General features: G+C 39.7%; 1 long non-coding RNA gene across 2 annotated transcripts in view; it reads left to right on the top strand.

The window, feature by feature from the left end:
* The window catches only part of LOC141553380 (uncharacterized), a 43,955-nt gene extending 24,354 nt beyond the window's left edge, over positions 1 to 19,601 (top strand). Inside the window, exons 2-6 of one of the 2 annotated variants that reach the window (XR_012485435.1) lie at positions 6,045 to 6,195; positions 8,620 to 8,763; positions 9,288 to 9,417; positions 13,573 to 13,706; positions 19,521 to 19,601. This is a non-coding gene — a long non-coding RNA (uncharacterized LOC141553380). The remainder of the gene's footprint in view (positions 1 to 6,044; positions 6,196 to 8,619; positions 8,764 to 9,287; positions 9,418 to 13,572; positions 13,707 to 19,520) is intronic. The other variant, XR_012485436.1, reaches the window with a different exon arrangement.
* Positions 19,602 to 21,446: the final 1,845 nt, after the last annotated feature.

Below are 21,446 nucleotides of genomic sequence, written 5' to 3'. Positions count from 1 at the left end.
ATATCAGTAAATATTTGATTTACATACTTATATATTTGGGGTGCATAAAATTTTCTCCAAAAAGGGATTGGAAGTAGAAAAAAAATTTTAAAGCCCTACATAATCTCTGAGATGTTTTCCAACTCTGAGATTATATAATTACCGGAGAGCTAGGCCTAAAACTGAGTGAGAATACAATGTTTCTTCAGGAAGCATGGTTGAATGGAAAGAGAATTAATATCAAAGTCAGAGGATCTGGGTTCAAATCTTGCTACCTATATGAACATGTCAAAACCTTTTTCTAACAAAAAATGGAGAGTTAAAGTACTTGGTATGAATGAACTAGATTACTCAAGGACTTTTTTGCATGATTCCAGTGACCTTTCCAGTCTCCAGTGTCCCTACACTCATCATCAAAAGTCATTAAAAAATTAATTTCCTCAGTCAGTAGCTTCTCAACATCTGCCATATTGTTTCTCTCCCTCTTAAAAATCATTTAACCTAACTGAGACTTGAAGTCCTTATCTGTAATACAAGGAAGTTGGATTAGAGAGCTTCCCAGGTCCTTTCTGGCTCTAAATCTGTGATGCTATTATCTTATGAAGAGTGATAAAAGAACATTATATTGGTCAAGTCAGCAGCAGCAGTCTCTGGTACATATCATTTCAGGAAGTCATTACATAATCTCATGGAGAGAGCAATCCAGGAAGAACTGGTTGTTCTAAAGTTGGTGTTAAAAGTGGGGACCAAAGAGCTATTCTTTATGATCCTGGGGAATGAAAACTTAAGGAAGGCATATGGAAAAGTTGGCATTCTAAGGTTGTCTCTTTGAGGTAAAAATAATTGAATTAAGGATGTGGGAGACAAAGGGGAGCTCTGTAATCAAACATTTGTCATTGGAGTTTGTGGTGCCCATGGATCATATTCCGTTTTCTGGGAGTGATGAATTTGCTTTTGCAAACAAACACTCTCTTACCCCCAACCTCAAAAAATAGTAGGGGACAGGGTACAATTGGGGATGGAATCAATTACCCAGCAGATCAGACATTTCAGTTTAAACCCAAGACCTTGCAGAGCCTTGCATGAAATCTTACTAGCAATATAAACAGAGCCAGTGCCAAGCTCACCACCAGAAGTATTCAATAATAAAACACAGCTGTCTCTGCTGGCATTTCCCCACCAAAGTTTGTCATTTTTACTATTAGAAATGCTGACAAAGGAAAAGCTGTTAAAGGAAAACTTTTTTTTTTTCTTCCCAAAGAGGGAGGTTTTTGTGAACTGCAACCTAAATATTCACTTAACATTTGAACAGTCCATAAAAATAATTTATAACATAAGTTCTTCTTGGAAACTCATTTTGACCGAGGACTTTTGAGAGACCTTGGCTGATCCTGGCAAGCATAATCACTTTGATTTGAAATCTATAAGTCTTGATTATTAAAAATACTCTATCTCCTCTTCCCTTGGCTTACAATGAAGATAATTAAAGAAGGGGCCTTCTCCACTTCAGTTTCATTTCACTGGGCCAGCTAAAGAGGAAGGCAGAACCCGCTGAGTTGAAAGCTGTTGTTTTTGAGCCTTGTTACTGGGAGGAAAATACTGAAACATTACAATACCACTTTGAAAGAGAAAGTCTCAGATATAGAAAGAAGGGCTGAACGGAGATCAAAAGCTGGCTCACCTGCCAGCTAGCCTTCCTCTCCCACTGAGGCCATCCTGCCCATGGGATCCCGAAGAGATGAGCTGAATTTTCTAAAATAAAACTATGGGCTCTGAGCAGACACCCACTGTAGGAAGGTGGGAAGAAAGGAAACAGGACAGAATGTGATTTCTATTAACCACTGTGCTTTCAAGCTCTCTGCCTCAGAAAAGAAAGGATTCTATCCTGCTAGGGACTGTGGGAAATGATTTCCATCTTGCTCAACTCATCTCATGACATCTAGTTATCTTCTTCTTCCTTGAAAATCTTCAAAGAGCCCTCAGGGGATACGGCGGATGCTGAATGCCCTTCTGAAAAGGCCTTGGAGCTGCTCAGGTGAAGGGGCCTGGGCTGGGCCATGAGGCACAGAGGAGAGGGAGAAAGGGGAGGCAGAGGGGTCTGGTTCAAATCCCAGCTCTGGCAATACCTCCCCTACTAATTAAAGCATTCGTTAACACGACCTCTCAGGTCCCCTCTGTGTTTAGTGATGATTCCTTGAGACACAATCCTGGCCAAGCTGCAAACAGATAGCCTACGTCCAGTACTGTCAGCCTGGACCTCAGATTGGGCAGCAAAGCCATATTTGCGTCTCTTTTCCCCCTGCTGAGAATCTTCTCGGTCCGCAGGGCATCGTCAGGAAGGGTAGGGCGCCCCCGGGTCCTCCTTTGAAGAGAGATTGTTCTCCCTGCTGGAACAATTGCCGGGAGAGGTAGCTAGTGCAGACATATACAGAGACCCGGTTTCCTGTTTGGACTCTTGGGAGAGGCAGGGTCTCCCAGCCAGGAAAGATGAGGGGAGGTGGGGGCAGGGGGAGAGGCAGCCATTCTTCCTTTGAAGGAAAGTTTCTCCTTCCAGATGTTTTTCTGCTGATACTAAGTGGAGTGTAGGGTCTCCAGCCCCAGCTGGAGTCTCATTCTGGCAGCCACTTCTTCGCCTAGGGAGAGGAAGGAAAAGGAGCCAAGCCTTAGGATGCTTGCTCCTGCCTTAAGCATTTGGGACACATTTCTCTCTTGCCTCTTTATCCCACTCCCCCTCAACCTCAATGACCTTTCTCTGGACTGCAGAGAATCTCCAGAAAAGACTTTAGTTCCACCTGGAATGTAAGATCGATACTAAAGAGCTCCCACAGAAAATTTCCTCCCCTTAAAACTCCCTTAATCATCTAATAATTGTACTCAATTGTAGAATAGCACTCTCAAAGTTGGAATGAATCTAGGAGGCAATGGAAAAAGTGATCGATTTTGAAAGTCACATAACCTGGTTCAAGTGCTCCCTCTGCTAATAACTCCTGGGCAAACACTCACGTTCTGGGCATTCTCATGTATTTCACATAACTTAATTTCTCGGTGCCTCAGTTTCCTCATTTTAAATGATGATCCTATGATTAGAGAATAATACAGTTTTAACAAAAAAAAAAGAAAAAAGAAAAGAAAAGAAACTGAGAACTGGAGAGTGGAATAACTTTTCCAAAGCAATTTTCACTTCATCAGCACTTCAAAACTTCTGTGATTTCATCCATACCAGCACTCCCTTTACTGAGATTGATCGCTCCTCTGTGTGTTAATGGGTCAGCTCATGAGTTGCCCTGGCCAAAACAAGTCATCACCAACTTTCTAATCATGAGTCTCTCTAAACCTTTTAAGCTCCTCCTCAGAAGACAGACCCATAAGCTTCCCAGCCAAAGCTTGAGGTCAGCTAGAATATGCTCTGGGAACACAAGGTGACCTCTTTACCAAAATGATGAACCAGAGGAGGAGGCTAACTGGAGAGCTAAGGCCACATTAAAAGTTAATGGCAGAACCTGAATTAGAATTTAGAATTTTAGTGCATTTCCATTTCCAAGTCTGTGTGTTTGCACTGGCTGTCCCCCACGTCTGGAATACAATCCTGTCTCACCTCTACTTGGCAAAATCCCTGGTTTCCTTCTAAGTGTAATTCAAGTGCTACATTCTCTAGGAAACCTTTCTTCCCTCTTCCTAGGTAGCAAGGTGGTAATGGGGAAAGAGAGCACTGGATCTGAAGTCAAGGAGACCCAAATTCAAATCCTGACAGCTACAAGCTGTGTGACCCCTGGCACTTAATCTCACTCAGTCTCAGTTTTCTCATCTGTAAAATGGAGACAATGATAGTGTTTATATCTCAAGGTTGTTATACGGATTAAATGTAGTAATTTTTATAAAGTACTATATAAATGTGAGTTGATAATAATACCTCTTAATGCTCTCCCCCTTTCCCCTGAATCACCTTATATCTATCTGTACATATTGTGTACATGTTTAACTATATAAATTAAATAATATAAAACTATATAAATTACATGTCCCCTATATTCTCTTTATTTGTGGTAAAAGGTATCTCATTGCAAGGGTAGGGGGGAGGTTGGGTAGGTTTGATTTTTTTTGGAGAGGGCAAGAATGTTTTATACTAACCATTCTTACTATAGCAAATAAGTAAATATTCCTAAACAAAAAATAATGAGCTGACTGACTAATTGATAGTAACTGGATAATCAATGGGGAACACACCTGTAGGGGACTAATGAGCACTAGTATTAAACTACCACCAGCTGTCCAAGGTTACTCCCAGACTCCTGAGGGGAGAAATAATAGCCATCCTACAGGGACCTAAGTATAGAGAGTATAAATTGGGAAATAATCCCAGGCCCCAAGCTATAGGCTTATATGTCTCCTAGGAATATTTTACTTTAGTCTTTAAAGCCCTGGCACCTAGCATAATACCTGGCACCCAGTAGGCTCTTTAAGCATTTCATTGATTGATAATATTTTTTCATATTATTATTATTTTTTTTTCATATTCTGTCTTATATCTAACTTATAGTCCCTGAGGGCAGGGACCAAATACTGTACTGAGTGGTCAGAAGACCTTAATTTTGGTTCTGATTGTTTTCCCAACTAGCCATGTGACTATGAAGAAGTTTCTCCTGATCTAAATCACTTTCTTTATCTATTTGATATATTGATAAGAAAATCTGTAGGCTCCCTCCTATCTTTCCCTCCTGTCTCTGATATGATACTCTTTGTTTTTGCATTCAGCGTCTTTGTGTTCTCTGTTATTTTCTCTATCTTCTTCCACTGACTTCCTATAAAAAGGACATTAATTGTTAAGTGATTGAATGAAAATCTCTTCTATTGATTGGTATTCGGTTGGCATGGCATTACACTGAGGCCTGTTTAACATGAGAAGAGTCTAAGAAGGAGTGGATGATGTGAGTTGATCCATTTGGGAAACTTGAAGTAGAAGAAGAGGACATATAAAAAGGACTCTCCTTCCAAAGTTTAACCCTAGGCCACTAGGGTTAAACTTAGTTCTGTGTTTGAAGACCAGTTAATCTCTTCTAATTCCTCCCTCCCAAAAGGAAAATGAATCAATTTGTGCACCATTAACCTGATGCAAACCCCGTATTCTCAAAACCATACTGGACAGAGGAATAAAAAAATGGTGGAGGTGGCATCTGGGTAATGGGAAAGCAAGGAAAAGTTAGCCGGACTGTAATTATAGATGGATTTCTTGGGCAACATCTGGGCTGGGGGTCCCTTGTCCTTTGGAGTCCTCATAATATCTGCAACTAATAACAGTTCAGTCAATGCCCCCCAACACTTCCCATCAAATGTCCCAGCTCTGTTCTCTCCTGAACTAAACTACCATCCCACTGCCCTTGGCTCCCTTCTCACAAGGTAAAAAAAAAAAATCAGATAATCCTTAAAGCAATAAACCCTGGCTTTGGAGATGCCAGTCCCCCAGGCAGAGAGCTCTGGGGATTGTAAAGGTTCTGAAGCAGGGGAAAATATTAAGAGTCTTCAATCCATGAGTAATTAAAAAAAAGATGAAAATGGCCCCTCTGTTTAAAATTATGATCAGTGAAGTGTCCTCCTAGTTAAAATACTGCATAGTCATAAAATTCAGCTTGAAAAATTATATGATCCGTCTCAAAGCAGCTATCATCAATAGCTCTCCCTGTCAGCCATTTACAATTTAAGTACTGATTAAATTCTACAAAGGTGGTCACAGACACGCTGTGGCCCCTGGAGCTGGAAGCTGGGAAATGCTTTGAGCTTTGCAGGTAATCTTCAGCCCAGCAATTATTAATGTGCAGGAGAATGACATTGCAAGTAATGAGAAAACACTGTAACTTTAAAAGAGTAATTTCTTTAAAGGCAGAGAGGGACTGTTATCACTCCCCCCCCCCCAATTCTATATTTATTCCTGCTTAGCCCTTAACTTCCCGAGCTTCACGATGGGATAATAATGGAACAGCTCAGACGGCAATTTACCCCAGTGCTTGAGGCCCTGTCAAACTACATGGAGAGATGCCATAATCAAATTCATAATGTCTTATCTTCTCCAGATAAAGTCATCATCAAAGGAGCGCTGGCGTGAACAGAGAGCCCATTCTCGGTTCAGACAATGCTTCAGTGGAGCTTGCTGTGACAGATGGGGGAGGACCTGATTCCCTCCTACCTCTCTGCATGTGGCTTCAATCACTTTGCCAAAGCAAGGTGACTGGCCCCTTTTCTTCTCTCTCCCTCCTTTCTCTCCTCTGAGAAGAAGTTTCCTATTGCAGGATTGGGGGGGGGGGGGAGTTGTTATTGTGTAAAAAAAAAAGAAAACGAAAAGGGTTAAACTAATTCAGACTGTCCATTTTGGTCCCCGTATGCTTATTGGCTGACATTAGAAAGAGCAAATCCACTGACTAGACGTCTTCAGTTAAATCAATAAAATATTGTTTAAAAAACGGAGTTAAGTGCATTATGTCTCCATTACTCCATTAGGGTTTGCCCTTAGTCACAGGAGGGAGACAAAGGTTCCCCTAAGGTAAATCGCATTTGTAGTTAACCTACATTGGGGTTTTCCTCACTGAAGAATAATAATCCATTGAAAAGCAGCATTTTGCAGTAAAGGGGAAAGAATTTAAAAAAAAAAAAAAACAGCATTTAAAATGTGATCTTTTGCCACTATAAAGGGACACCATGGAGGATAAGGTGGAAAAATCAGCTTTTCAAAAGCCCCAGCGTATTTGCTGCTAGAGCTTCCCTCAGCATCAATATTCAAGGCAGGCAGGTCTTTCTGAATCATAGATAACTGGTACCTATCATCTTCAAAGCACTCAGTTCATTAAAACCGACCAACAAACAAACAACAATAAAAATATCCTCGTTTTTGAAAACCAGGAGATGGCCTGGGAGCATTCTAACCCCTTATTCCCACTGGGGGTCTCTGAGGCAGAACAAAAGCACCAAGGCCTTTTTCAACAGGTAAAGCTGCTAAGCATGGATTAGAAACACGGCAGTCCCAGAACTCCAGCCACTGGCTTCAAAGGGCCTCTGTCCTTGTGGACAGTGATTCCTGGGAGAAACAGGCAATCTCCCCAAATCAACCTATTGACTGGACGTTTGTTTAGACAGATGTTGTTCCTTCAGTGAGTATCCTTCTCTTTTTGGAAGTAGAACTAATCCAATCAAAAGTTATACCAAACTTCTAAAATTCAAACTCAAATTAAAACATTCTCTTCCAACTATTTTAGGCCCAGTAAAGCCCACAAGCATATCTATTCTGAGAGGAAGACACAAAAAGATCCGGTTAGAAAATGTTCAGAAAAGCTACAGAATTATAATTACCCCTCCATGGAAGGAAAGAGCATTCATTTTCTCTCCTTTAAAAAAAATGGAAAAGAAAGAAAAAAGCTTTTCCCCCTTTTTTCAAAATCATATTTTAATACTCAGTATTAGAGGTAGTCTTGGTGATAATAATGTTTTTACTTATATAAAATTTTTCTGCTTTGGGGCCTTAGGGGCAGGAATGGATCATAGCAACAGGGAAAAAATCAATCATGAATGATCAAGTATGCGGAGGCAATCCTAGTTAGTATGAATAGGAAGGAGGAAAAAAAATAGGAGGCTGGGCAAGGAAAGGGGAGCATGTTGGGGGCTGATGGGCATCAGAAGAAAAATGATCTCTGAGGCAGGTGTATTTATTTGTATAGGACATTTCCATTTGATGAGGCTGACATGGACCCTTTGCAATAAACAATCCGTAGGCAAAATTAAGTGCCAAATTGTTTATAGAACCAAGAGCTCAAAGGGAGAATTGAGATCATCTAATGAGCCAAATTTCTCTTCAGATGAGAAAACTGAGCATCCTAGTGATTTATCCAGGATAAGTGATTTATCCAGAAGTAATAGAGGTCACATTTGAACCCCAGTGTTCTGACATTAAATTTGTTGATCTTTCTACTGGTAACCTCCGTTTCCTGGAGAGGAGGGATATCAGATAGAAATGTAAAGGTCCTTTATCTTAATAAATAAAGTGCCTGAATTCAAATTCAGACCCTTCCATTTCATTTATTATCTCTAAACCTCAGTTTCCCCTTCTATAAAATGAATTATCCAGACTTGGACTAGATGATTTGGAAGATATTATAGCTCTAAATCGCTGATCTCTGTCAAGGTTCTCCTATACAAAGTAGAGAAATGACTAGATTTAGAGTCAAGATGCCATAATCCAAAATTGTATTACTATTTGACAAATAAATTGTTTCCCTTCTCTTGGCCTATTTCTTCATCTGTAAACTGAGCAAGTTAAACAGGATGACCTTTGAGCTCTAATCCTATGCAATAATGCTAATTCTAATGCTGCTCCTTTATATGCCTTGTTCCACTGTATTTTTCAGTCTTATCTTGCATTTCTCCCCTTCAATATTCCAAACTCTAACCATACTTGTTAGATCATTATTTTCTTTCCCCTTTCTGTTCTGTCCTACTTCCTATTTCCTGTTCCTAAAATGTCTCCACCACCAAGCTTTGCTAATTGAAATTGTCTTTTTCTTCTAAAATCTCATTTGAGAAGTGAACTCTTCTTCTTTGTGCCCTTCATAACACTGATTGTAACTCTCCCATGAACTTATATTCTCATTTATATTACAGCTATGGGGAGTGCATAACTTTTCCACTGGGCTACGAGCTTCATAACAGCAAGGAAAGCAGTCTTCAAGGAGCTTCCATCCTAACTGAAGTGATGAGAGATGAGTGACCAAGAATGGGCATTTACTCTGGAAAGTTACTGGTTTGGTGAGTGAGACACCACCCGACCTGGTGCAATGACAGAGTTGATGAGACCATGCTCATGGTTCAAGGTTCCAGAACTTGGGATTGAAGGATAGAGAAGAGAGAAAGATTTCTGTGACAAAGTGATTGGGAAAAAAAAGTAAAGTGAAATGAGACTTTGGCTTTCCTGAAATGGTAGTAAGAGAGAAATCATCCATCAGAACAACAAAGGCCATAGAGCAGTGATTTTTCTTAGGGTACTATTATAGGCTGGTGGGAGAAGATGTCCAGAGAATAGAAAATTTTTCTTTTAACCCCAGGACTTTGGCACACAGGAAACACCATAGAGTCGTGGGTCTAGAGTGGGAAAGGACCTTAGAGCCCATCTAATCCAACCTCTTCATGTCATAGTTGATGAAACTGAGACCTGTGTAAAGTTAAGTGACTTGGCAGAGATCACACAGGTTATGGCCATCAAGAGCAGCATTTAAATATAGTTCCTCTCATTTAGGAGCCAGTGATCTTACCATTAACCCTGACTCCCACAGTGCTTAATCCATGGTTCTCAAGCAAGCAAGGGGATTGGACAGAAGACGAGTTTCACATCTCAGGACTGAGAGCTGAAATATGACCTTGGAGATCATCAAATCCAATCTCTTCATTGTACAAAGGAAAAAAGTAAGACCCAGAGAGTTTAAATAACTTGGCAGGGGAAGGCCACAGAATGGATAAGTACCTAATCTGGATTTGAATTCTGGTCTTCCTTGACTCAAACAGCAAACTCCTACTCATTAAACAATACTACCTCTCTGTTAATTCTCTTCCTCCTCATCTCTCTCTTGGGTTTCTTCAAAAACCAGTTAAAATCTCATCTCCTAAAGAAAGCTTTCCCGAGACCCTCTTCCCCCAGTGTCTTCTCTCTGTTAATTATCTTTAATTTATCCAATATGTATCTTGCTTGTACATAGTTTGCATGTTGTCTCCTATTGCATTATAGGAGTTCTATAGACTATGACTTCTGTAGTCATATAGTTCTCAGGACTATAGATCCTCTAGTCTATGAGTTCCTTGAAAGCTCAAACTGTCTTTTTTCTTTGCATCCTCAGTTCTTGGCACAGTGTCTGCACATAGTAGGCAGTTAATAAATGTTTATTTATTGCTCAATCGTGATTAAAATTCCCCTTAATCATTAGACATTTAAATTCTAAAGCCCATTGGGAAGAGGATACATCTGAGATAAAGTTCCTGCTGGCTGTATTTACCATGACTCAGACTCAAAGTCATTAACCTTTGGGGCTTAAGGCAGGAGATTGTTGAAGAAGTCAAGCAAGAAGGGCGTTTTAAAAAGAAAAACCAAGAGAAATATTCCTTTTAATTTTGAGAAACATTTTGAGCTGACTTTAGAGCCCCCACTCTGAGCTGTACCTTGCAAAAGACTCTCTGCAGGGGTGCAAATTCACACATCATTCCCTAAATCAAAACCTCACACATTGTCTAGGTATTCTCAAACCCTCCTGATTATGAACTATCATTGTCTGGCCTTATAGGAAGCCTAGTTTTCAAGCAGAGGTAGAAGGATCCATCCACTGTACCCCTTGAACTTCCATATTTGTCATGTTACACAAGAAAAATCAGACCAAAATTGGAAAAAATAAGAAAAAAAAGCAACAAGTAAACCAATAGCAACAAAAAAAGGTAAAAAAAAAATACTGTGCTTTGATTCATTTTGAAATGAGGCGAGAGATCTTGTATAGGGATTCTGGCATCATGGGAAAAGCACCAGAATAGATGACCTGAGTTCTACTCCTGCCCCCTATTACTATGTTTTGGAGATTTTCTGGGCTTCATTATTCCCATTTGCAACTTGAAAGAGTTGGGTTGAATATTCTTGAAGGTCCTTTTTAGCTTTAAACTCCTATGATTTTAAGTCCTATTTGGGGATACTCCCAAAAATCTTCTTTAAGGAAGAGCAGGCTTCTTGCATCATCTGATGAAATCTAGGCTCAGAAATCATTTATTCATTCATTCATCAAGTATTTATAGAATACTTATAGTATGCCCATGCAGTGCTAAGTACTATGAGAGATATAGTTAATCACCTACCTTGTGCGTAAGGTAGGTCATTTTCAGCTGCTGTTTGATAGTTATTTAACCCATATTTCAGTGTGGAATTGTGGATAAAGAACTAGGAAGATTTGGGTTCAAAGCCTATTTTTGACACATTTTAGTTGTATGACCTGGGCAAGTCTCTTGGACTCTGAGTGCCTCTTAATACTATAAATTGCAAAAAGTAGTTGATTTGTATTGTTAGAAAGACTTTTCTCATCCAGGACTTCCTTATATCTAGTCAGTGATCATTGCTCTGTTTCAGGTGTGAGAATTAGATGATGGTATATTTTCCATGGTGTTATGAAGCAAGTTAGAGAAATGAAACTTAAATCAGAAAAAATATATAAAATTGAAACTTAAGAAATGTAATCTAAAAGTTAGACTAATGTGGAACAAGGAAAACAGAAACTTATGAAGGGAAGGTATAAATTAGAATAAGAAACACATTAGAAAAGGTAATTAGGGGTGGAGACTCAGACTCACAAGTGGAAGGAAGATGTAATTAGAAGAGGAGAATCTTGTGAAGGAATTAGGCGTTCTGAATAGGCTGTAACTTCTGTAGTTCACATCCAATGGGGAATCAGAGAAAAGACTGAACTATGTCCAAATAGGTGAGCACCAGGGAGAAATGTAGTTAGAAATAGAGATTCATGTCAGGGAATTAGTCACTTCAGACAGATGATAATCTTTCTAGTACCCAGCCAAAGGGGGAAACAGAGGAGGGACTTGTATTTTGACTTAGGGAATAAAAAGCTGTGCTTTTGTGCTTCAAGGGCATCTTTTCTAGCTTTGACACTTACTCTTGCAAGAGCATAATTTTGTTCCCGGATTCATCAGCAGGTCAGTGGAGTTCTTGGTAAGACATTTTGTTTCTACATGGTAAATTTTCTATGTTTAAATAGTAATAGGAGTAGATAAGGAAGGCAAGATCACTGAGGCCTAGGATGACCATGGTACAGAAGAGTACTGAAGTGAGCAGAACCAAGAAAGCATTACACAAAGTAATGAGATTATGTGATGATCCACTGTGATAGACTGGCTCTTTCCAACAAAGTGAAATGATTCAAGGCAATTCCTGCAGGTTTGTGATGGGAAGTGCCATCTACATCTGGAGAGAGAACTATGGAGACTGAAAGTAGATCATAGCATAGTGTTTTTATCTTTTTGTTATTGCTAGTTTGCATGTTTGTTTTCTTCTTTCTTATTTTTCCCCTTTTGATCTGACTTTTCTTGCATAGCATAATGAATATAGAAATATGTTTAGAAGAATTACACATATTTAACTTATATCAGATTGCTATCTTGAGGAGAAGGAAAGAGAGAGAAAAGGAGAAAAAATTGGAATACAACATTTAGCAAAGGTGAATGTTGAAAACTATCTTTGCGTGTATTTGGGAAAGTATAATACTATTTTTAAAAGGAGAAAGAGAAAAGAAAGAGTACTGAGTTTGGAGTCAAACTTGGACTAAAATCCTGATCCTATTTTACTTGGTACTCAGCAAATCTCTTCATCTGTAAAATCAGGGGATAGGACTAGATAATCTTTAGGACCTATATTTTTGCAATCAACAGGGGATAAAAGGTAGAAGATAAATAAGAGACAGAAAGAAGTAGGGAAAGTAGTATGAAGCCAGAGATGAGATGAGCCCAACATGTGCAAGGGACAGTAAAAAGTTAGATGGGGCAAGAGCAGAATTTTGAGTTGGGGAATTCATTGGGAGCCACACTCTTATCCTTCATTCCTTTCCCTGGATTCCTTTCTCCTCCCACATATCCCCTAGGGAAAGATCAACTTAACTAAAGGAAAAATAGTCCATTCCTTTCCTACCAGGTGCAGGGAATACTCATAAAATCACAGAGTCCTAAAACTGGCAGCAACCCCCAATATCTAGTCTGGACCCCTGTTGAACAAAATCCTCTCTACCATGCCCTCAAAAAATCTCATTTGGACCTTGATGCCTGCAATAAAAAAAAAAAAAACCCTGCCTCCTGATATAGTCCATTGTACTTTTGAACAATCAATAAAAAGTTTTACTTTAAGCAAGCATTCTTAACTTTTTATTTTGGAAGTCTGGTGAAACTTATAAGGCCTCTTCTTATATTAATTTTTAAATAAATAATATTTTATATATATATATATATATATATGGACACCGACTACATTGAAATCGTTATTAAAATATTTTTTAAAACCGAGTTCACAGACCCCAGATTAAGGACTGTGGCTTTACAACAAGCTAAAATCTGCAAACTCATTGATGATACTTCTGTCTTCATTTAAATACTTGAAGTCAGATATCATATCTCCCTAGCTTTCACTTAAATACTTGAACTCAGGTATGATATCCCCCTTGATTTTTCTCTTCTTCAGCCCCCAAACCACCATTTTCTTCAGTGGAACTTGGTATAATGTCTTAGTTATATCACCTTCCAGGATGTCTTTCTCTGGGCAAGTCACATTGTGTCAATATCCCTCCAAAAATCTGGTATCCAGAATTGGACATGACATTCCCAAAGCAGTCTCATAAGGGTTTCATTTCTACTGGCCTGAGTTGTAAAATTGTTGCCAGGCCATGGGTGGAGAAGGGCCTGGCTCTTTTCCACTGAAATTCAATGAACTTTTCCGTGTTCAAGGCTCTAAGAATACTCCCCACCCTTCACATTCCCACAGCTTTCTTCTCATTCCCTCCATTTTTCCTTGAATAACTAACTCTTTTGTTACAGCCACAATACAAAGGAAAGATAGAAGCCCTTACCACATCCTGTCAATGTAGTTTCCTGAAAGAATGCCCTTTCTCCAACCCTGCCCTAATCACCTCTTATCAAAGGAAGATGCTGTGGAACAAAGAATCATAAAGGTTTGTTTAATGTGTTGTATTTTTTTGGGGGGTTAACTCTACTAATACTATTGTCTACCCTAGTACCTCAGTGCACATAGACCTTCTGCCGATGAAGTCTTATCCTAAGCCTGGAGCTTAATAAATATTCACTGAATCACTGATTCTAATATCAAAAAATAGGTAGCTGGATAGACAGAGTCCAGTTTAAGACCTGGATCCTTGATTTCCCACATTTGCTCATTCTTCTGGACCCAGAGAACAGTTTCATCTTCTTCTACTTCAAATAGCAGCTCCAATTAAAGAGTCATTATGCCTAAGGGTATATTGTCCTTACAGGGCTTTTGATTCAGTAGAAATATATTTCTAGACCAATGACTAAAACACAAAATATATGACAAGGGTTTGCAAAGTTCTAGGGTTTTAATAATAATAATTGGAAAAGTTTCGTGGAGAAGGGGATATTTGATCAGAACTTTAAAAAGAATTCAACAAGTTAGAAGGGGGAGGGAGATAGACTCTAAGTAGAGAAAACAGCAATATAAATATAGGCTAGAGAGTTCAGAGAACATTTAATATATAAGGGAAATAACAACCAATTTAATATAACTAGAATATAGGATACATGGAATATAATAACAGAATATGAATCAAGAAAGGTAAGGGGGACTCCAGATTGATGTGGACTTTGAATACTAGGTTAAGGATGGCAGACTTTAATTGATAGACAATCCTGTGTGGATTTTGAATAGAATGACATGATTAGTTCTATGCATAAGTGCTTCCCATAAATAATCTCACAGAATCCTCAGAACTGCCCAGTGAGATAAATATTTTAAACATTATTGCCCCCATTTTATAGATGAGATTACAAAGGCTCAGAAAGTGAAAGTTACTTGTCCAAGGCACACAGCTAGGAAACAGCTGAGCTGGTATCGATTGGATCCAGCTTTTCTGATTTCAAATTCACTATTCCTTACACTGTATTAGAATGGATGCTCCCTATTAGAATGTACACTCTTTGAGAATAGAAACTTTTATTGTTGCTGTTGTTTTTTGTTACCTTTCTTTGTATCTCCATTGTTTAGTTCAGTACCTGGCACATAGTTAAGTGCTAAATTAATGCTTTGCAAGTGACTGATTACCTCAGTTTGTCATGAACCATCTTGATCCCCTTTGCTGCTGGGATAGATCCATATAATTTTATTCTCTTGGTGTTTCAATTCTCTCTACCCTCAGTAGGAGCCCCAAAGTTCTATGCCCTAAAAATCCCATCCTTCTATCAACATGAAAGACCTATACTACAGAAACAATAAGGGACTATGATCTCAGACATGGGGTCTGAGAGTGGAAAGTAGGGGATTGGGGGTGGAGTGGAAAGGGCACTTTTGAAAAAATAGAGAAAGTTAATCTGACTAATCTGAGCTATAATTTAGCTCATCTCCACTCATCTCCAACATGTGTGTGTATGTGTGTGTGTATGAGAAACTAAAGGAGGATGGGGGAAGAAGAGATTATAACTGTCTCACAAAACACCAGTTGTCCGAGTCTGTTAACTACCACCATAAACCAGACCTCCCACCACTCACACCAAAACAGATGGGAACTCGATTATGGACACCAATAAAAAGGAAAATTGGTGAGGGAAGCTTGTACCATTTTTATACTACATTGACCCCCACAAAACCTTGGAAACCTGGAGGCCTTCCTTCTTTCATGTGGCCATGAGACAGAAACGCAAGATCCCGCACCTTCCCTTGAAAGGACTATAGGGACTGTGAGTCTCAGAAGAAGATGTCTCCTGGATTTATTTTCCCAGGAATCATCACTGAGTTTTGCTTTAGGAAGTTTTCTTCATAGTCAAGTGGAAGGAAAAACTCAAGTCTTACCACCAGAACAGTGTAAAGGAGAAATTATCGGGAAAGAAGCCTCTCATCTAATCCATAGAATGCTAAGAAAATGAATCTTAGAGAGGGCCACATAGTAAATGGCAAAGTTGGGATTCAAACCTTTTTTGGCTGCAAATCTAAAATTCTTTGCAATAAATCCCATTGTGCTGTATTCAGCTACTCCTCCAGATCTTGAGAAGCAACATGCCATGGTGGAGGGTACATTGCATTTGGAATCCAGAGATCTAAATTCAAACTCCAACTGTACCACTGGTTAGTTGTATAATCTTGGGTTATTCATGTGAGACTCAGTTTCTTCATCTATAAGATATGAAATTTTATTTGAATTACCCATCTTATAAATCAAGGCTATTATTGCACTGGGAAATTTTAAACTAAAAAACATTTCTGCCCAGTAAATTCTGTTACTTAGCCCTTGTGGGGCTTAAGGAAGTCATGTATCTCTCTTGACCTTAGTTTCCTTGCTAACTAAATGAGAAGTAGGGGGTTAGAATTAATGAACTTTAAATTCCCTTCTGCTTCTAAAACTGTGATCTTATGACCCTACTTACATATGGTCAGCTTGATTTTTTAAAATATAATTTTGCTGACAGATTATGATCTGTCTAAGTTGTGTGCCATTTGGCATCCTTAGGAGAAAAGTTCTAATGGCTTGTGAAATGAACAGGGTAGTTTTCAACTTGAGAATTGGTCTTCAGAACATGGGCCCTCCATTCATATGATCATGATTTCAGTCAGAGAACCAATTCTTACCTTGCCTGAACTCAGCTTCCTCATCATATCCTCCCTGTCGTCCTCTCTTACCCAATATGCTAGTGCAAGGAGACATTACCATGATTACCAGAAGCCAAAGGAAATGATGTGTTGTCCTGGTCTGGGGGAGTATAGAACAGCCAGATGTTCAAGGGGAATGAAGCCAGGTTGGCGGGCCCTGATTCAGACCATTTCCATGAAGATTTGGAACAGGAATGCCTTTGCCTCTGGCCTTTACAGTATTGGTTGGCCCAAGAGGAATCTGAGAGAATTAAAGCAATGATGGAGTCCAAGCTCTTTTCCCTAATCTGGAACATCCTAAGTAGAAGGTGACTGAAAATAGATCCACTTAGAAATTCTCTAATCACCATGTAAAAATGTAAAATTCTAGGACTCTACTTCATTATTCTGCAAAATCAAAATAAAAACCAGAATAATTGGATCAGTTCATAATTCTACCAACAATTCATTATTTCAATTTTCCACATGTCCTCTAATATTTATTATTTTCCTTATTTTCCTTGTTAGCCAATCTTATAGGTATGAGGTGTTATCTCAGAGTTGTTTTTATATGCATATCTCTAATCAATAGTGATTCAGAGCATTTTATGTGACTGCATATCACTCCTAGAAATGCCAAAGGAAAAGGAATAGGATCTATGTGTATGAAAATATTTATAGCATCCCTTCTTGTGATCAAAGAATTGAAAATTGAGGGAATGTACATCAATTGTGTTTGTACATCAAGTTGTGATACATGATCATTATTGCATATTATTTTGTTACAAGAGATGATGAGTGTCTTCCCCAGAAAAACCTGGAAAGATTTATGTGGACTGATGCAAAGTGAAAAGAGTAGAACCAGAAGAACATTCTATATGGTAATAGCAATATTATACAAATGATTAACTGTGAAAGACATAACTACTCTGATTAAGACAACGATCCAAAACAATTCTGAAGAATTTATAATGAGAAATGTTATCTATCTCAAGACAGAGAACTGATGAAGTAAGTGCATACTGAAGCAAATTTTTTCACTTTATTTTTCTTGGGGTTTTTTGTAACATAGCTAATATGGAAATATATTTTGCTTCATTTCATATATATAATTTATATCACATTTCTTATGGGGGAGGCACAGGAGGAAGGAGGGAGAATTTGGAACTCAAAAAAATTGAGTGAATGTTAAAAATGAAAATTTTTTAAAATGATGGTTGTGACCAAGTTGAAAAAGCTAAAAGAAATCATTCTCAGTATGTTGATCCCAAGGGAACTGAGCTACTAAAAGCCACTGGTAAGAGCAAACAAAGGACAAATGCCCCACTTTGAGAAACCCAAGTAGGTGGCTGAAGACTTTATCTTGACTTTCAAGTTCACTCCAGAAAATAAACATGAGATTAGTGAGAAAAGAAGACAGGAAATTAAGCTTAAGAGAATTTCAGGCCAGGATTGAATGGCAGAGACATTCTGCTTTGTAACTGAATGTTTTAAATGAAAATTTAAGTTTATGTGCTACAAACATGCTTTGTACTCTCCAACTGCCAGCTTTCTTTTTTTTTCATAATTTTCATTTTGCTTCTTATACCTAGAATACCTTTCTTCAGGTTCTTCTTTTGAATTTGTACCCATTCTTTAAAACTCAACTCAAATGCCATCTTTTACATAAATCCCTGTTAGATCTTTCTGATCCCCACCCCATAATAACAACCTCCTAATTATGACTATATGTAGCATTTTGCTTTGTAACCTAAGTCTAGGACTACTTATTATTGTGTATAATAATGTATTATCACCTATTTATTATTGTGTATAATAAAGTGTCAATTTCTTATCCATCTTCCTCTTAGACTACCTCAGAGCCATAGAAAGAAAATTCCTTAGCTAAACTTTATATATCTTTCACTAGCATAGTACTTTGTTCCAAATGAGAACGCAATAAACATTTGTTACATTTGTATTTGTCGATCTTATTTTTTTAACATTAGGTAATCATTTCTTTTTTGCTCATTTTCTAATTTTTTATGTGTTTTATTTGTAATGTATGGAATAAAACAAACATTTCCACAACATAGTATAACAAAAATGATTGTATGTGAAATTGCAAATCTACTAAGTACAACTTTCTATTCCTTTTAAATATATAATAGTGATCATGTAAATTTCTTTTTGGGGAGGTCAAGTTTATTTTTAAAAGTCACCAGAGATAATAATTTTTCTACCCTTCTAATAGCCTGCTCTTGTTTTTAATCACCATCCTACCAATTTTTTTCTTGTAGGTGATAGGAATGCTGTCTGGAAGGGGAGTCCAAAGATCACCTGGTCCAACCCATTCGTTTTACAAATGAGAAAACTAAGACCCAGAGAAAGAATGGAATTTGTCCAAAATCATACAGCTAGGCAATGGGAAAACTGGGGTTCAAAGTCATGTCTTCAGACTCCAAATCCAATATTACATTGTACCATGAAATGAGAGAGGGGGGAGAGAGGGAGAGAGAGAGACAGACAGACAGACAGAGACAGAGAGAGATAGAGACAGAGAAACAGAGAGAGGGAAAGAGGGAGAGGGAGAGGAAGAGACAGACAGACAGACAGACAGAGACAGAGACAGAGACACAGAGAGAGACAGAGACAGAGAGACAGAGAGAGGGGAAGAGGGAGAGAGAGAGGGAGAGAGAGAATGTGTCCTATGTCCCCAATGATGTAAAGAATCATAAATTGATTGTTTTAATTATCTTTCTCCAGTCTTATTTCACACTATGCAATTTCTTCTGTACTTCAGCCAATGTGGGCTACTCTATGCCCCTTTCCAATACACATGACCAATCTCTGTTCCTTTCCTGACTCAACTTTCTATACATCTTTCCCCTCCCCTTTACCTATGGAAAGACTATCCATCGATAAAGCCCAACACAAATGCCGCCTCCTCCATTAACTCTTCCTTCACTTCTTTTGTGTATTGGTGCTCTTTCCTCCTTGAACCTTAGGTAGCACTTTGTTCTGGAACCACTTCTTACTTCTTATAGAATAAAATCATCACCTGTGTATTTGTGACTATCCTCCTCCCTACCCTCAACACATTGGTAGACTAGACTTCCAAATACTCTGTTTTTGTCAGTTTGTCAGTGTACTGGATCTGAACTTTTGATCTGCAAATAATTGGTGCTTGTAGGTGTTTGTTGTTTTTGAAGAGGACCAGTGACATCACAAGGAGCCATGATTTGCTTGTAACTTGGATTTAAGTACGGTACAGTTGCTCAGAATCATCAGCCTCATTTTCTCTTCCCGAATCATTGAAGTCCAGCGGTAAGGCAGAAGGCACGACTGGCAGTCACGCTGGATGGAGTGGGATGGCCTTGGATGCCTCACTCTGCGCCTGCTTCAACTGCCTTCCTAGCTGATGGAACAAACTGTTCTCCTCTGACCCTTCTGCCGGGAGAAGTCTTCACGTCTGTGGTCGGCATCCCCGTAACTCACCGACAGGTTGGAGGCTTGGGGGTATCCTCAGCTCGGGTTAGCCTTCTTAAAAGACAGTTTTATTGTGGTGTGGCCACTGCACATACTACAGGTTTGGGGAGCCATAGGTGAGAACTAGGGGAAGGGGGGACACCAAATGTAGATGAGCAGCTCTGAAAACCTTCACACCGAAGGTGCTAGCCCTCCCTGAGCACCCGTATACTCATCAATTAATTCAAATTAACTTAATAAAAATTTGCTGTGTGAATAGATTAATGATGTTTTAATGATATAAATCCAAGTATTTATCAAATATCTGCAAGGGGAATAAGGAATGTTCTCATCCTACAGAAGAGATACTGAGTTCCCACAAGGACAGAGGTATCTTCGTGGTCCAAAAAACTTACCTATTTGAGTCTCTGCAGTTTTGGTGACCGCATATCCTCTGGTTAGAGGGGCACGAGAGTTGGAAAGTAGCCAAAGGAGTTTGAGGGAAATTGAGGGGTAGGGAATGTCTACTTAAAAAGAAAAAAAAATCATTAAGAACCAATCCAGTGTGAATATTTATTAAGATAAATGCTCAAAGAAGCTTCAAAACCGCATGGAGGGAGATTTCCATTCAATTATCATCAAAGCTGAAATTCTGGAAGCAACATAAACTAGAAGTCAAGAGCTCTGTGTTCGGATCTCGGTGATTTGTATAACTGTGACTTTTTCACTAGGCTTGGGATTATAGGTCTGGAGCCGCAAAGAGACCTCGCAGGCCACATTTAGCCTGAGCCCCTCCTTTTAACGATGAGGAAATCGTGCCGAAGGGACTTGGCCAGAGCCAGACTGTACGTGGAAGCATCCAGGTCTTCTGAGACCCCCGACCCAGTACTCCTTCCACTGTGCCTGGACTGCTTTCGGGTCCCTCCTCTGGGGAGGAGTTCATCGTTAGCTGACCTCCTCGGTCTCTTTCAATCCTATGATCTTGGCGCCCCAGAGGGGTGAGGGGACAGCGGGAGCGGGGGTTCCACACCGAGCCAGCACGCGGAGCTCTGCAGCGGCTCCCAAGATCTGACAGCTCGGGGCTTGTTAGGCGAAGGCGGCGTCTTTCAGACACCGGGTCGCGGCGTTTAAAACGTCTCAACCATTAGAAGACTTTGGAATCTGATTTCGGGGCTTCGGACAAGATGACATTGTCAGCCGCTCTGTTTGGAACGGATCGATCCCCCCCCGAGCTCCGGCCGCCCCCCCTCAGACGCAGCACCTCGCACGCCTGTGCCTTGAAGCAAAGAAATTAGATAAAAACTATTGATTAGCAAGACGCAGAAGAGAGCGGCGTGTCTGTAACCTTCCTTTGTCTGAGGTTCGGGAGCTGACGCAGCAGTAATCGGATTCTGCGGGACTAGCCCGGGGTGAGGTCACACTGCTGAGCAGGGAAGGAAAACGCCGCCGTCAGCCAGGCGGCCCGCACTGAGCTCCGGGCTCGGGGGGCTGGACCGAGGCGCTTCCTGAACGTCCCTGTCTCTGGACGCAGAAGTCGGGGCGGTCCGCGCCGGGAAGGAGATGGCGAGGGACAAGAATCCTTCCCCCTTCCCCTGACTAAGGCGGGTGCAGCGGAGGCGGGGAGCGGGGCTGATGGACCGGCTTACTTTTA

Source organism: Sminthopsis crassicaudata, chromosome 2 (assembly GCF_048593235.1).
Source record: "Sminthopsis crassicaudata isolate SCR6 chromosome 2, ASM4859323v1, whole genome shotgun sequence".
Classification (NCBI taxonomy): domain Eukaryota; kingdom Metazoa; phylum Chordata; class Mammalia; order Dasyuromorphia; family Dasyuridae; genus Sminthopsis; species Sminthopsis crassicaudata.
The sequence above is the reverse complement of the archived record's forward strand: the minus strand, read 5'-3'. Positions and strand labels throughout refer to the sequence as shown.